At 41.1% G+C, this 15,899-nt stretch overlaps 1 protein-coding gene across 7 annotated transcripts in view; it reads left to right on the top strand.

Moving 5' to 3' along the window:
• The first annotated feature begins 209 nt into the window (after positions 1-209).
• Positions 210-15,899, top strand: part of LOC138197784 (synaptotagmin-2-like) — a 32,052-nt gene continuing 16,362 nt past the window's right edge. For 2 of the 7 annotated variants that reach the window (XM_069148726.1, XM_069148735.1), the window contains exon 1: positions 1,533-1,948. The gene's annotated coding sequence lies outside the window, so the exon portion shown is untranslated. Of the gene's footprint in view, positions 297-408; positions 502-1,326; positions 1,949-2,160; positions 2,237-14,717; positions 14,829-15,899 lie in introns of those variants that run through there. The other 5 variants (XM_069148696.1, XM_069148687.1, XM_069148743.1 and 2 more) reach the window with 5 other exon arrangements.

Raw genomic sequence — 15,899 nt, forward strand, 5'->3', positions numbered from 1 at the left:
TGCTCTAATCGTTGGTAATGCGCCGAGCACTGCCTGGTCACAGATGTCAAGGGTAACGCCAAAGGCAGTGAAGTGGTGTGTTCCTCTTGAAGGGACTTGGGCTTCCATTTGCTGCAGAGTTTTGGCAACGTTCCCAGAAGGTTTTAATCTGCGTAATGGTGAGACTGGTGCTCACGCCGGTGTCCTGTCGTTGCTTTTCATTAACAAATGTTCCACTGGTAAATCAGCAAGATCGACTGTCTAAGCACACTTTTAATTTCAAAGAAGGATTTGGACAGGTGAAGACGGAATAGGAGGTGATGTGTAGGCGGAGGCGTACTTTGTCGTGTCTTGTACATGCAGTACTGTTTCAAGAACTGTTTTGGGCAGATGTGGTCCCTGAAAATGGCATATTTTTCTGCTTCACAGTAATTCTCGCAAGCCACATATTGCATGGACGTCTCTGGAGAAACCCGCCATGGCGCGTTGACGCAGCTCTCTCCAGCTGTCCACTGAAGTCAGGTAAGCTATTGATTTAAAATAGCAGAATTACACTTTATTGGGTCAATCTAGTTCTATTTGATTTTTAAACTTTGGCAGTAAATAGGTGAGTGGGAAGGACAGACAAAAACAAAAAAAAACCAGCAGAAATTGCCCCAATCAATCAATTCAGACATGAATATTTAATTAGGTATTTTATCATCTAACATGACCAACTCCTCCACAGAAAAAAACAAGTTGTCAAATTGAATGTTTTGTCTGCAGGAAGCGTCCCTTCATACTTATCAGTGCAATACAGCTTGACTTTTACACTTTAATGTATAGTAAAAAAAAAAAAAAAAAAAGAATCTCTGCCTCCCCGATGAGGCAGCAGCAGTGATCCGTGTCGTTCCAGCAGCTCATCCCACCTTCTGCTCTTTTAAATTATTCACCAGTTACATGTTAGATGCCTGTGAACAAGGCAGGGAGGAACTAGTCGCCTTTTCTACTGGAGATTCGCATCAACTGCTGCTGAAAAGAAAAAAAAGAAAACAACAACTTCCCATCTGTGTTCTGCCTGCCTCTATACTGCAGCAAAACCAGCCCAAGCAGACCGGTAACACCCCCTCACCCATCCTCCCCTCTCCTCTCCTCTCCACCTCCTCCCCTCGCTTCTTCTATCCTCTCAGTGCTCACACCTCACTGCACTCAGGTTCCTGCAGAGTTCCTGCAGCAGCAAGGCACAGGACCTAAAATGAGGGTTTGTGAGAGCCATTGCAGCCCGCTGGTTACCATCTCTACCTCTGCTTTCATCCCTCATCGACTCCCCTCCTTCTGCACCCCCACCCACCACCACCACCACCACCACCCCACCCTCCGTCCCCCTTCTCGTTCTCTTCCTCCCTTTCCTCCTGCGTCTAATTCTCAAAGCTCAGCACTCCCTGTCTGCCTGCACTGAGGGGAAAAAAGTGATGGAGCAAGGGAGAAAAGAGGAGGAGCACGGTTGTTAGTGCGCCAAAGAAAATCTAGCCCCCTCCCTACCCAATTGATGACAAGGAGGGTTTTTATTGAGCAGCTGCTCAGCCAATGAGCGGACAGTGCCGGGAAATACAGCAGTGGAACTGCACCGGCTCTGATGCTTGTGCTGATTTCAGTGTGTTAGAACAATGTTAATGCTTGTGAGTGTTTCCTCTCGTCTCTGCCTGATCTGAGTACACCTCAGCAGCACCTTGAGCCAAGACAAGTCTTGTTAGTGGGTGTCTTGTTGGAAAGAAAAATCCCAGGTGATACTTGGACCTGCCAGTAGGCTACTGTTTTTTTTTTTTTTTTTTTTTTTTTTTTTTTTTTTTTTTTTTTGCGATGTATTTTAAGGGTGGGATAAGCCAAAGTGCAGATTGTTAAGATTTGATTTTTCATCCCATCAAGAGCATATCTGACCCTGTTCTCTGCTTCCACTCCTTGTTTAGGAGGCGGCACATCTCTCCTTAAGGTAAGCAGCATTTTCTTCCTCTCTTTCCAAGGCAGCAACATCTGTTACTGAGGCTTTGCTGCGTGGCAGGTTGTCACAGAGGCACCTAGCCTCATTACACACATCCTGCCTGAATGTGGGGAAAAAAAAAAAAAAAAAAAGCTCTGCAGAGAGAAAAAGAGAGAATAAATGGCTCAGGGGTAATTAGAGCAGACAGTGTTAGCGTTTTACCAGTCGCTTCTCATTTTAATGCAGACAGCCTTACTGTAATAGCAATTCTGCCTGAGTGGAACTTTTTAAAGCGTCCCGGTAAGTCCTAATGCCCAGTGCGTTGCATTATGTAGTGCTGCAGTATAATGTTACATAATAAAAACAAACGTGTGTGAGGGTAAAACTTGAGAAGGAAATATCCTCATACACGTTTCATCGGTTGATCACAATATACATGTGTAGAAATGAGTGAGTAAAAGTGAGGGATGTTCGATTATTATTATTTATTTTTTTTAGATTAACATTTTTGCTGATAGAAAATGAGTTGCTTTAGGTTTGGATGTAATTGATTGTATTTTGTTGTAGCCTGGAATCTTTAAAAAAAACTAATTTTTGTATGTCACGTCTTTGGATAGATGATGGCCGTCAGCTCACTGTTATACAGTAAAAACAGAGAGTGAGTGCATGCAAAGTCAAATTTGCTGAGCCAGCAAGAGTGAAGGGCCCACATAAGAGTCTGCAGAGCTTACAGCGTTCAAATGAATGTAAGTCATTCTGTCAAACCAGAGTTTTTCCGGTCTATTGCAACCGTTTCTTTAAATGCATTTAGGAGAAATATTCTCCTCAGAAGGTGGTTGACCATGAAGCTATCATTAGCGGGCATTTCAATTTTTGCGCATTACAGCCTCTGATGGACACTGATTACACTCTAGCTTGAAATTTGTTTTGTTTTCTTGCCATTCCTGCAGCACATTCTCCTTGTTTTTCCTCACAGACATCTCCAATGTGGAAATGTCTCTTGTTTTTTCTAAACATTTATAAGATATGTATTATTTTCAGTCACAGATGTGAGTGAATGATCTGTGTTTGTATTGTGTGGTCCTGCTCTGATTGTGATGCAGTGGTGAGAGCAGGTCAGGTGATGCAGTGGTTTCTTTAGTCCCCGGGGATGTTGTGAGTACATGACTGGGACACTCCTCGGTGTGTGTGTGTGTGTGTGTGTGTGTGTGTGTGTGTGTGTGTGTGTGTGTGTGTGTGTGTGTGTGTGTGTGTGTGTGTGTGTGTGTGCGCCAAATGAGGAGTTCCTTTTTTGACATCAGTAGAGGTGAATCGAGGGGTATGTAGCTGCAATGTGTCAGTACGCTCTCTCTCTTACACACACACACACACACACACACACACACACACACACACACACACTGGATACTGGTGCATTTTGTGCTGCAATAGATGCTTTACAGCTTCAACATAACACACAGTGTCTTTAATACTGTAATTGTAAGGTGAATGTGTGACCTAATAATGCCAAGAACATATCAACGTACTCTTTCAATGTTGACATCTTTCCTCTGTATTAGTTCCTTTATTAACTGTTAGGACAGTAATGATTGCGTTGCCAGTGTTTGTGAGAAAGAACATGAGATGAATTATAAGTGTAAAAAGCAGTAAAACAATACATTTTCTTGAAAAAAACAATAGTTTAATAAAGTGGGATGAATCATTTTGAACCCCACTGAAGGAGTGTTGGATGATGACGAAAAGATAAAAATATCAATTTACATCTAAGGTTTTTTTTATTTTTTTATTGCTGAATCTGCATTTGGCTGCACATTGAGAGAGGATTAGTCATACAGTTTTACAGCCAGTGTTTGTTTTCTGATGGTGAACTCAGCTTTGCTTCTTCTAGATACGATTATATTATTGGATGTCCTCTTACAATAGACTTATGTAACGCACTTGACAAACATACAGTATGGAAACATCTTTTTTTAGCCATGTTGCTGGTTAGGCTGTTGGGATGGTTGTATGGATCCGCCTGGCAGGATGTTGGTCAGTCCATTATTTTGGTTCCAAACAGAAGTATCTCAGCTATCATTTACCAGATTGCCATGGAGACATTTACAGTGCCCAGGGGAAACTGACTTTGCAGCACCAGCAGGTCAAAGTTTTTAACTCATTGTGTGAAATATCTCAAAATCTTCTATATTAATTGGCACACAATTTGGTACAGAAATTCATCATTTCCAGTTGACCTATCACAACACTGTTGGTGATCCTTTGACTTTTCCTGTCGTTCACATTCATGATTTATCTCAGCAGCTATTTAATTTCAGAGAATCACAGAGATTCAGATCCCCTTCAGGATTCATTGTTTTAACTTGAAGATTCACAGATTTCACAGTGTATAACTCTTTCATATATGACCAAAATCTTGTAAGTTTAGAGCTCAAAGCAGCACCGTGGCCTCATGGGCCCTCACAGAGCTGCTACGACTATACATTCATAGTCTTGTTGTTTTATTGTCAGATCATGGCCTTGTAGCTGAGTGGTTCGTTTTCATACCACATGGGAGCAAATACTATCATCAGCAAAGTCCTCTGTCTTTCTGTTTCCCCGGCTGGCTTGACCTTTGCTGAACGTTATTCCCCTACTTTCTGTCCCCACATTTCCTTTCTGTCTGCACTGCATAATCTGAATAAAGGAAAAAAAAAAAAAAAAAAAAAAGCTTACATGGTCACCATCGACATTAGCGCAACAATACAGTATTTATGCACGGTAACAAGCCTCCTGAATCGACCAGTTATTTTGTTGGCTTTGACTCGTCCATATGAAATTCACTGTACGCAATGATAACGCCGCTTTATTAGTGACAGTGAAATCAGCTGACTAAATCTCAATCTCATTAATGTTTTATACCTGTTTGTAGAAGGTTGTTTCAGTAGTCGGGAGGCTTCTTTTCAACCCCTCTGAGTTTCCACAATACTGCCCCTGCCGAGGAGGGGTGTGCGTGCCCCGAGCACTTCTGCTGCTTGATGGTTCATGAAATGGGAGGATTCACTGCAGCCTATAATCCTGTCCTCACTTAGACTTAGATCTTCATTCACTGCTGGTCGGGTACAACAATATGCATGAAACACACTTCAAATGATGTTTTTCATTTAGGCTCTACCCGCGGTGATGTGTGTGTGTGTGTGTGTGTGTGTGTGTGTGTGTGTGTGTGGATGGGTCATAGTGCAGCAGGTATAAACAGTGACTGTTCACAAAACGGGATTTGGTGATGTATTTGTGTTGAGATGTATTTTGACAGCTATCACACGCAGGGAAATCGAGGGAGAAGTTTTACAGACTTTGATGGTCGTGAAAGATGCTGAAAAACGGTGTCTTGTGCTGCAGTGTGTTTTCAGTTGAAGGCTGTCAGCTCGACACACCACCACCTGAGGATGGTTGCACCTGGAGACCCGCGTCAATACGTAGCTTGGGTATTGAATCTGTGGCCTCCTTTGCCTGAACCGAATGCGGTTTGCTAGATACACAATCAACAAGCCTTCAAATGTTCAAGAGGGAATTTTTCTGTTCATTTAGGGAAGCAAAACAGCTGCTGAATCTTCTGAGGAAAGATAAAAAAAAAAAAAACATTCAGCCAGCCACATCTTCAATACAGACTGGAGTTACAACAGAGGAAGAGGAGGAAGCTAATAAACATCGTGTTGGTTAAGTGAAAGTGTAGAAGCTGAATCCCATTTACTGAGGAAGAGTTAATTGACAAAAAAATAATCAGCAATTTTGATGAAAATGTATACTATGCTACATTTTTCAATCAAGATCTGGTTTCAACTCCTCCAGTGTGAGGATTTGGATTTCATCATTGAGCTGAATATCGTTGTGTTTAGTTCGTTGGACAACATTTTTGAAGAAGTAACTGTGATGAACTTCTTGGACTGTTTTTTTTTTTTTTACTTTTCATAGACCAAACGATAATGAAAACAATCTGCAGATTAATCAGTAATAAAATAAATCATTATTTGTGTTCCTATCTAATGATATTTGTTTCCGTCCACACGCCCTTATTAACATCGTTTTCTGATAAAAGCTGTTTTTATTCTTCATGTCATCACGGATCAATTATTTCCCAATGATAAAAGTCACGATATTTCCAAGTACACTGTTGTCTTTTATTTACTTACAATAAGCAGTTTCTTGTTGCATATTCACATGCCCGTAGTGACTGTTTCAGCCAGACCAGCAAAATATCAATCTTATTCAGCAGATCGATTTTAAGTGCTTCAGAGTCGACTTAATATGTTTAAGTCCCAGATTGAGCATTACAATAATCAGCTGGTTAGTTTGTGTGCTGTGTGTGCTGTGTGTGTGTGTGTGTGTGTGTGTGTGTGTGTGTGTGTGTGTGTGTGTGTGTGTGTGTGTGCTGTGTGTGTGTGTGTGTGTGTGTGTGTGTGTGTGTGTGTGTGCTGTGTGTGTGTGTGTGTGTGTGTGTGTGTGTTGGTGGGTGTTGGTGGGTGTTTGTGTGCATGCCTTCTGCCTCTGCAATGAACTGATGACCTGCTTGTTATTGTAAAGCTAAAAGAGAAACTGATCTCACAGGAGGTAAAGGAAGAGTTTCACATTTCAACAGAAGTATACACACTAAATAAACAGCAGTAGCTTGTTTAGTAGTTGGTAGTTGCTGTGGAAGAAGCACTAATATCCTTTGCTCGAGTAGAAATACCAATACAACAATGAAAAAAAAAATCCTCCGCTGTAACTAAACGTATTCAAAGTAAAATTGCAGATGTCTAACTAACAAAATCAACAATTGTCAAAAGAACTTATTACACAAAAAAAAAAAATGTCTTTATGCAAATGATTTGTCATTATTAGATCGTATTGACCTAATTTGTATACATCACTGTTGTATTTGCATTTAATTTGAACAACTTTATACACGGGTAGTTTAGTTACAATATTAATCTGAGGGGTCATGAGATGATTAAAGAGGAAAACAATCACATTTGGAAACACAAATACATTTTTACTTTGCAATGTTTTTTTTTTTTTTTTTTTTTTTACTTTTGCAGTTGTGTGAAATATATTAGCCTCAAACAGTTATTTAAATGGAACCATTTGAGGAGTTTGGAGAGGGAAGTGGTGCAATGAAATTATCTTTAATTCGAGGAATTTAATATGTTTTGCTGATATAAACTCTTGGAGATAACCAGTAATTATAGCTGTACTATAGATCACCAAGACATGTTAAATGAAGTGAAATATAAATGAGCAGAAAACAGAAACACTCAAATGAAGTCTACTCTCTAGTAAAAAAAAACAAAAAAAAAACCACTCTATTATCCATCCTGATATTTGGTATTTTTACATGAATAATTACAGACATGGTTTAACTCGTGTAAAACTGAGAGTGTATGTATAGCGCTCTCTGCTGGTCCCTCTGACTCCTGCAGCTGACTGGATGCAGAGGCGAACAACATTAAAGCGGTATTTTGGACTTTTGTCTTTCCAGTAAGTGTGAATCACAATGAATAAAGTATTTAATTACTTTAATCGACAGCAGAACAAAGAGGATCTTCCTGTCTTTTAGCATGTTGAGTACTGACCTGTTTGTGAGGATTTGCTGACGTTTTTTTTTTTTTTTTTTTAATGATATCAATCTATCTTCTCTCCGAGCATGAAACCCCTGACAGATCTGGAAATTTGCTGGAGCAGAAAATGGAGGATGCCAAGATTGACATAGCTGTCTCTTCAGTTCTTTGTTTTGGACCAGACACTTTGCATCCTCAAAAGTTCTTCCTTCCCAATTTAACGTCCCTTTATGTGTGTTTTAATAATGAGCAGGAAGTAGAATGAGAATGACTGCTCTCTGTTTAATTAGAAAGAGTCTGCCATAAAATCTGATGTGAAATGGTTTCAAGGCCAGAGGAAATGTAGGAAGTCGGTGCCGACGGATCGGATAATTACGAACCGGTGGCTCTCCTGGCTTCTCTTTGCTCGGTACTACTTCGTCATGTTGTCCCAGATCTATGCGCTTTTGGGTAACCCATCCTTCACCAGAGGGCTGATGTATATCCTGCCTCTTCTCTTCCTCCCTCTCCGTCTCTAAATGTCACTCTCTCCCTCCCTTCTGCTCGCACCCTAAAATGCACCAATATCCAGTGCTAGTCGGTCAGGCTATTTTCAGCCCTAGCAGCGAGGAAAAGAGTGTGTGCATCATCTATCTGTGTGTTTGTTAGTTGTTCGAGATGGTCTCAATCCTCATGATGTGCACACTTTATCTGTATTTGGTTGTATTTTGTGTTTATGGTGTTAAACGAATGGCAGAAAATGAGAAGCAGTGTATGACCAGATACTAATCTGATCTCAGGTGCTTTGGGACCAAAGAAAGGTAAAAACAATTTCGCTGATGACAAACAAGTGAGTCATCAGTCAATAGGAAAACATTTAAAATGTTGTTGTGGTAACATGGTGCAATCCTGAATCCTAAATCCTTCAAAGCAAATATGTTTGGGAGGAAGCTTAGGGCCGTCCATATTAAGTTTTCCACTAACATAATTAGGATTTATTGTTATTTAATGTTGGCAAGCTATAAAGTAGACACTAAATGTTTAAGTAAAATGTTCACGAACAAAATATTTGATTTGATAGCAAAGGTTTATGTGTAAATCACTGGCAGTTCTTGGTTAAATCTGTCAACAGCAGGGAGCAATGGAGACAAGTTGTAAACTTTGACAAATCATACTCCTTTTAATCTAACGTAGTAAACAGTGGCTCGTCTGTTTATTCAGTCACGAGAGCAACATTATATCTTTTTTTTGTAGTAGTAGTAGTCTTTCTGACTACTTGATAAACATTCACTGTCTTTTAGCAGAGTTTGAGATCTTTAAAAACTCCTGGGGGAAATATCTGATTCCACAGCTTCTAAATTTAGTATTTTTTCTTTTTAGAGCTTTAAAAAAAAAACCTGAAAACAGCTGCCTGCTGCAGCTAAAACAACACTAGGAGCACTGAGAAGGAACCAAAACAATAAAGTTTAGGGCTGGATGGCTAAACAATGAGCTGAAATCCACAATTCTGTTTGTTACAGCTGAGGAGCGCTTCACATTCAGGTTATAATAGAGTGCATCAGTTAGCTTTTTCACATTGTAACATCGTTTCCATGTTGTAATTTGAGACATTTTTCATTATAAACATATCAATTGTAGTTGCCTAAGGTCAGGACAAAATATATGTTTTTGGTTTTATACAGATACAAACTGCAGTGACCTAAAAATGAATGTATTTACTGACCTTTAATTGAAATCATTATGTTTCACCAGCCATTGCCAAAGTGTATTTGTTGAGCTGAAGTCTTCCTAAAACTTCTTTGTGGGGTTTAAATGTAAAAAAAAAAAAAAAGACAAAACAAAGTAAAGCAAAGACATTTCTTGTGAACAAAATCCAGCAGCAGCTCCTTTTATCCCCACGCCATATTTGGAAAAACAAATTAATTTGATATAAATATAACTTGTCGGAGACAGGCTTGTGTGATGAGCATATTTCCACACTTTTATCAATCAACATTTCTAATTCTCTCTTTGATTTGACTGGCTCTGTTATTTTTTTTTTATGACTGTTGTTCACCAAAGGGAAAATGTTTGTGGGCGTAATAGTTGCGATAGTTTGCCTTTAAACTAATGTATGTGGACACACAGGGGAAATTTAGTGGTAATGCTGTGCAGTTAATTACTTTGGTAGTTTTACCCCAGCGATTAGAATAGTTTTCCACTTGTTAATGATGTAAGTTAATGTACAGTGCTGTGGTGTAAAAGTGTGCGCTGCTGATTCCTGGTGGAGAAAACCATTGTTTGTCGATTTTTCAAAGAACATCAGTTTTCCCAAACTAGTATGTTCACTTTGTAAGGAATGATTTAAGAAAATTGTTTTGTCTGTATGTTTATTTTAGAGCGGGCTCCCTCCAGCCTTTAGTTTAGTTCAAATGACTAATAATCAGCTTTTGTATCTCATCTGGTCAACTTTAACGGCACCATTACAAATCTGGACTATTGACTCTCATTTTGACACTATTCATCACCTCTATATCACACATCAATGCATACTTTTAACCACTCCACACTCACGTTTGGGCTAAACTTACTTTTAAATTTCGTTTCAGTGGACTGGACTGTGATTTTCTGCCTTGTAGTGACTGCTGGACTCGTTGTTGTTCACTGGCAGATTGTACAGGGCTCATAAACCTGAATCAAATGTCAGGAGACATTTTGAAATGTCACAATAGTAGGCATGTAAATAGTGAAATGAATAATGGTGGAATTTAATTCAGCTCCATTAGTTTCAGTGGCCTGGGATTGTGTATGCTGGTTCTGTCATGACAATGTCACTCTGTCAACACTTGAAAGCAAAGCCATTGTAAATCCCATTAGCTCTCTGTTTTGACAACTTAAAATGTCTGCTGGGAAAAAGTTCTCCTCCCGTCATATTAGTATTTCTAGAATAAAGGATATAGTGAATGTAGACATTTTTCAGCCCTTCATTGTCAGTGTCCCTGCATCCAATGATCTAGTCATATTACCAGTTAGGGGCAGCAAACTCAGAAATATTTAAATTCTACGTAATACACTGAATTTGATCATAGTAGAAAAGCCACTGTCACAATTAAAAAGACCAATGATTGCTGCTTTCCTTTTTAATTTTGACAACTCCAGGACCCTGCCATTGGGTAACATAAAACAGTAGCATCTGAAACATTAAAAACATGAAAGCTTTATCAGTGGGGATCTTATTTAAAAGAAAAAAAGCAAAGCATTTTGTTTACCGTTTGTCCTGCACAATTTCCATAATTGGCTCATGTAAATCTGTTTTGCTGAAATACGTTGTAAGATTTAAAAAAAAAAACTTGCAGGTAAACAACAACAAAAATGAAAGACGTTACTATGGGGACGCAATGGTTTTGCTAGCAGTTGGGAATTCTGCCTTCAAATTGAACTCCTAAGCTCGTAAACACGGTAAGTTGTATGTTTGGGGTTCAGGGTGGTCGAGTCGTGAGAACACCACAGCGAAGCAAAATCAACATGTCCGGCATGTAGAAGCTACAGAGGCTCACCATTTAGCAAGCTGGCAGGCAGGTAGCGCAAGGCAGGAATTGCAAAGTCATAATGAAAGAGGGACTAGACATTTTCCTCATACTTATTCTTAAATTATGAAGAAAAACTCGACAGACAGATTTTTGGGCTTTGGTTTTGTTTGCTTTGTTATTAAAGTATTTTAGGAGACAAATCCATTGTGCTGCACGAGTTCTAAGCAGTTTTACGAATGTGACCCGATCACGTTGACATTGACGGAGCGCTCACAGCTCTCCTGTCCTTCAATTAGCAGATTGACCAAGTGTTGTCATGATGCCAGAAACTCCGTCACAGTGAAAAGCTGCTGTCAGAGCACAAGAGCTCTTCTTAAGGAATCCTTCGCCCACCCAACTCGCTTCATAAATCCACCCGGTGTTTACACGCACGCACACACACACACACACACACGCACGCACGCGCACGCACACGCGCACACACACACACACACACGCACGCACATGCACACACACACACTTGGGCATGCTGTCACCTTGTTGACCAACTGCTACTTCTGAGATACCCAAACACTACAGAGCCAACTACAAGCATATGGTGCTTTCTGTGCACTTATGTTTACGCTGCAGTAATGCCTGGCCAGAGTGTGTGTGTGTGTGTGTGCGCGCTCGTACATTATGTTCATGTGTGAGAGGCGCACAGAGAGAGATAGCCGGGTGGAAACAGTGACAGACATAAAAGATGAAAGCAACGAGCAAAGGAAGAAGCGCGGCCCGGCAGGAAGTGAAGGAGCAGTGCGAGTAGCTGCGCGTTGGACGATATGCCTCCCAGCTTCGTGTTTCTCTGTTACACCCCTGCATTGCAGCACTCCCTGCAGGATCTGAGAGAGGTGCAGTCTTTTCCACATCCCCTCTGCTGCCTCAGAGGAGGCGAGTCATTTCAACCATAATGTCCTGGCACAAATCAGCACGACTCGCGCTGGCAGCAGCCGGCCTCTGCGCGTGTCCCTTATCTGGGGTTTTGATAGCGGCAGTGTTGCTCTTATCGACCTCCGAACGCAGCGCAATCCGCCGGCCTGACTGAGGATGACTAGTGGAGAGGGAGGGGGGGGGGGGCGTTAATTCATCCTCGCATGCTCATGAGAAAATGAATGTGCCAGGGATGAGCTGGAGTATCCCACCATGCACTGGCAATCCAAGGGAACCGATTGCCCTGTACTATAACTGCTTCACTCAATAACGCAGCTGCATTGTGACCTTGCTATAAAATTTTGTGCACCAAAATTGCTGAGTCAGGAGCAGAGTGGTGATTTATCAGGACTGCTGAGGAGCATAAGGTAGTTACATCTGGTGAACACGTCCACAACAGTGAGAAGTATATAATACTCAAAAAGCTCTTACAAAATCCCATCAATACGCTCCTGGTCTGGCTGCTATTGATTATCCTTTGGATTATTGAAATCGCATGTTTTGCTGATGATCTTTTTGTTCATGTCTATGGAAGCTGGGTTGCTAGTATTAATTAAGTTAAATTAGCAATAACTCAATAAATATACATTTCATTTGCCATTTGTGTGGGCACATACTACACACCATAATTAAGAATGAAGTAAGAAAAAAAAGGATTTCTATTTTTGCAGAGCGTTTTGGTGTCTTTATTGTGTTTTCCATGTCAGTTGGTTGAAGATATTTTCTTAGTCCACTGATGTTTTGCCTATTTTCTTGTGTTTTCTTTAGTTGCAGTGTATTGCTCTCTCGAGGTTGTGTTCCCTGTCACTCCAGAGAACTACTAGAAGGACAGTAACAAAATAAATCTGAGAATATGTCATATCAAGCTGCAAATTTCATTAAGGAATCTGAGTCTCCGTCCCGTACAACCTGGAACAGAGGCCAGAAAAACAGAAGTGGTGAAAGCAGCAACGCACTCTATATCTTAAAGGAATTGTTCAACAAAATAGTACACGTATATTTCCTTCCTGGCCAAGAATTAGATGAGAAGATTGGTGCTATTGTCATGTTTTTATGATAAATATGCACTCCTACACCAAATCATTAGCATAGCTTAGCATTGAGAGGGAAAACAGCCATTCTGGCTCTAAATCTCACAAACTAACATTTTGTATCATTTAAATGGGTTTTAAGTTCATTTTTACAAGTGTAACAGCCTCACTCAATCTCTCAAGACCCTTTACTTTAAACTAGCACATGCTTCAAACCTTGACTTAGCCACATAACCCACCTAACTTCACCTTGGTTACCACATCCTTCTCATTCCTGTGACATCCCCACACACTCATTTCATTTTACCACACACTAACGTCATTTTTTTTTTTTTAAGCTTTCAAGTTGATTGCAGGGTCACTTATTCACTCTTAGATAAAAAAAAAAATTGAGAGAGTCTGACAACAGAGGAAATCTGTCAACATTACAACGGAAATGACTGAGAAGCAAGTGGAAATACGTGTCTCTGTTCAAGCAAAAGACCTTGGATTTAGCTGCAGCTGAATAGTCCATTTAATAGAGAAGTCTGTGTCACTTTCACCATTGGTAAATGCATTTAGCAGATGAAAACAGATTGGGGGGGGGGGGGAGGCAAATGTCTCTGGGCATAACTTTGCAGTACATTAACGGAGGGAGAAAATAGAGAAAGGGGATGCTCTGTGATGCAGCAGTTTAACATGAGATTCCTGCCCTCGTCTGGCAGAAGCAGCTAATTGCATTGTAACCTGACATGAGAGGAGCCACCCTCACACAGGCGTCTCACAGCTGCCAGCTGAACTTGAGCACACAGAAAGGTATTTCCCCAAGGAGAGCGGGGAAGCGACTGAAGGCTGGAGTTGAAAATAGCTCAAATATGTACAAAAAGTAACCACACGAGGGACGTTGGACATTTGGAAACCAGTTTGTCACGCAGAATACACCCAAGGCCGAGCGATGATCCCCGATTTTTATATTCGATCCTTGTGCACTCAGTTCTACGTTTGCATTGATTTCTTGTTCACACATCACATGTTTCATGATGTGATGGCTTTCGCTCATCACTGTTGGCTGCATTGTGTTTGTATTGTAACCAGAGAAGATGCTTAGCAATCCGCTCACTTCCAATCATCACTGACGAGTCTCCTGAGGGGTCAGTGGAAGGCAGACAAGTTGGCGTAATCGCTCTGGGTTGTGTTCATTCTGAATGGTCTAGTGAGGAGGGATCTCTCCAGAGGGGTTTTATCACACTTCTGAGATCAATTGTTAGCATCCAATTAATTGTATGAGCCCAGTGCGATGCCATTTGCGGAAAGTCAGCACACCCTTAAGAGTCCGTCAGCCGTCTTACTGCGTACCTTGCTTGCTCGCCGTTCTCTGATCTGTGCAAACTGGGGCTTAATTCAGATGCCCATCACCCCACGGCTTGTGCATATTGATCTTTTACAACTGCCCTCCAATACGAGACCAGAGAGTGGCATGCTGCAATCAGCTGTGTGAGCAGCATCACAAATGAGGCTGGGGAAAAGAGAGGGGGGGAGAGATGGAGAGAAAGAGGTAAAGAGGTTGCGTGCATGAGTGCGTTGAGGGAGCGACAGAGAGGGAGTAGGGAGGTGTGTGACGGAGGGTGGAAAATGGGGGAGATTGGTGGGCATTGGAAAGAGGAGGAGGAGGGGGAGGAGGAGGAGGAGAAGGAGGGGTGTAGTGCTGCAGTGGAGAGAAGTGAGAGGAGACTGCAGTCTCTGCTTATGGGAGAGATCAGACAATGTTACCAAAGCTCTGAGGAACTGTAGCCCCAAACAGTTATTGATATCGGATGGGCCGCCTGACGAGGGGGAATACCACATCTGACCGGTGAGCTTTGTTTTGAACATCTTTGTAGATTTAAATGTAGTTTTGTGAAATGGATACAGTCCAATTGCAACTGGAACACTGCTAGGATCTTTTTTCTGTATTTTCAAACTACGTGAGCCGTAATAAACTGTTCTAGTGTGACTGTATACTCTGTGGTGGAATAGACTCATTAATGTGGATGTGTCGGAGCCTTTCTTTGTGTGTGTGTGTGGCTGAGTGATGCTGGCCAGTGATGAGCTGCAGAAATCCAAGGCAGATAAGACTGAGTGCTAATGGCACAGAGGTAAAAGGTAGGCTTAAGCAAGAGGGGAAAAGCGTGGACGTGTTTTGGTGTATTAGCATTCTGCTGCTTTCTTCATCACTGCTCATGTTAAATGCAAACAAAAAGGATTGTTAAGTTACAGAAGTTGGGGGTTATTCCTGCTCTGAATCAGAAATTCAGGGATTGTTTTTGCCTGAATTCTCTGAATTTTTCATGAGAGCATATTTCATGTCAGAGGTAATGATTTCTTGGGGCAGATAAATGGTACAGACATGCAGTGCCTGTAATATTTCTGCTTGGAACCAATGTTGTAACTAAAACTTTATCCGTCACCATCATACATCAGAGCTCAGTGGGTGCAGTCTGCAATCATATCCTACCCATGCCCACTGCTCAGGCAGTGACTTGACACTGGCCTAGAGCCAATTGGTTATTTGATTGGATGGTCAGTTCAGCTGTAGACGGATTGTGGGCAATTCTGGGTAGCTGATAGACACTATCAGGATTGCTTAGCAACAATGATCTGCTGGCTCTCAGCACATAGGCCTCTGCTGTACAGTATGTGGACCACAAACCATTACAAGAGACTGTCTAGTCTAAAATACACATGCTGGAACACAATACTTATCGATCATGTGGCCTGGGAGTCAATGATGATGAGGTTACATCACAATTGTGTTTGGCACATGCTGACGGTTGACTTTTATTTTGAAATACGAGTATTCTCACATGCACTGTGCACCATACTGCTTCTTTAGATAACGATTCACTGTATGTGATTTTAGTTTGATACATAAACGTCTGTGAAA

This window comes from Embiotoca jacksoni, unplaced genomic scaffold (assembly GCF_022577435.1).
Source record: "Embiotoca jacksoni isolate LCO1_2020_lvr unplaced genomic scaffold, fEmbJac1.0.p SCAF_1, whole genome shotgun sequence".
NCBI classification, from domain to species: domain Eukaryota; kingdom Metazoa; phylum Chordata; class Actinopteri; family Embiotocidae; genus Embiotoca; species Embiotoca jacksoni.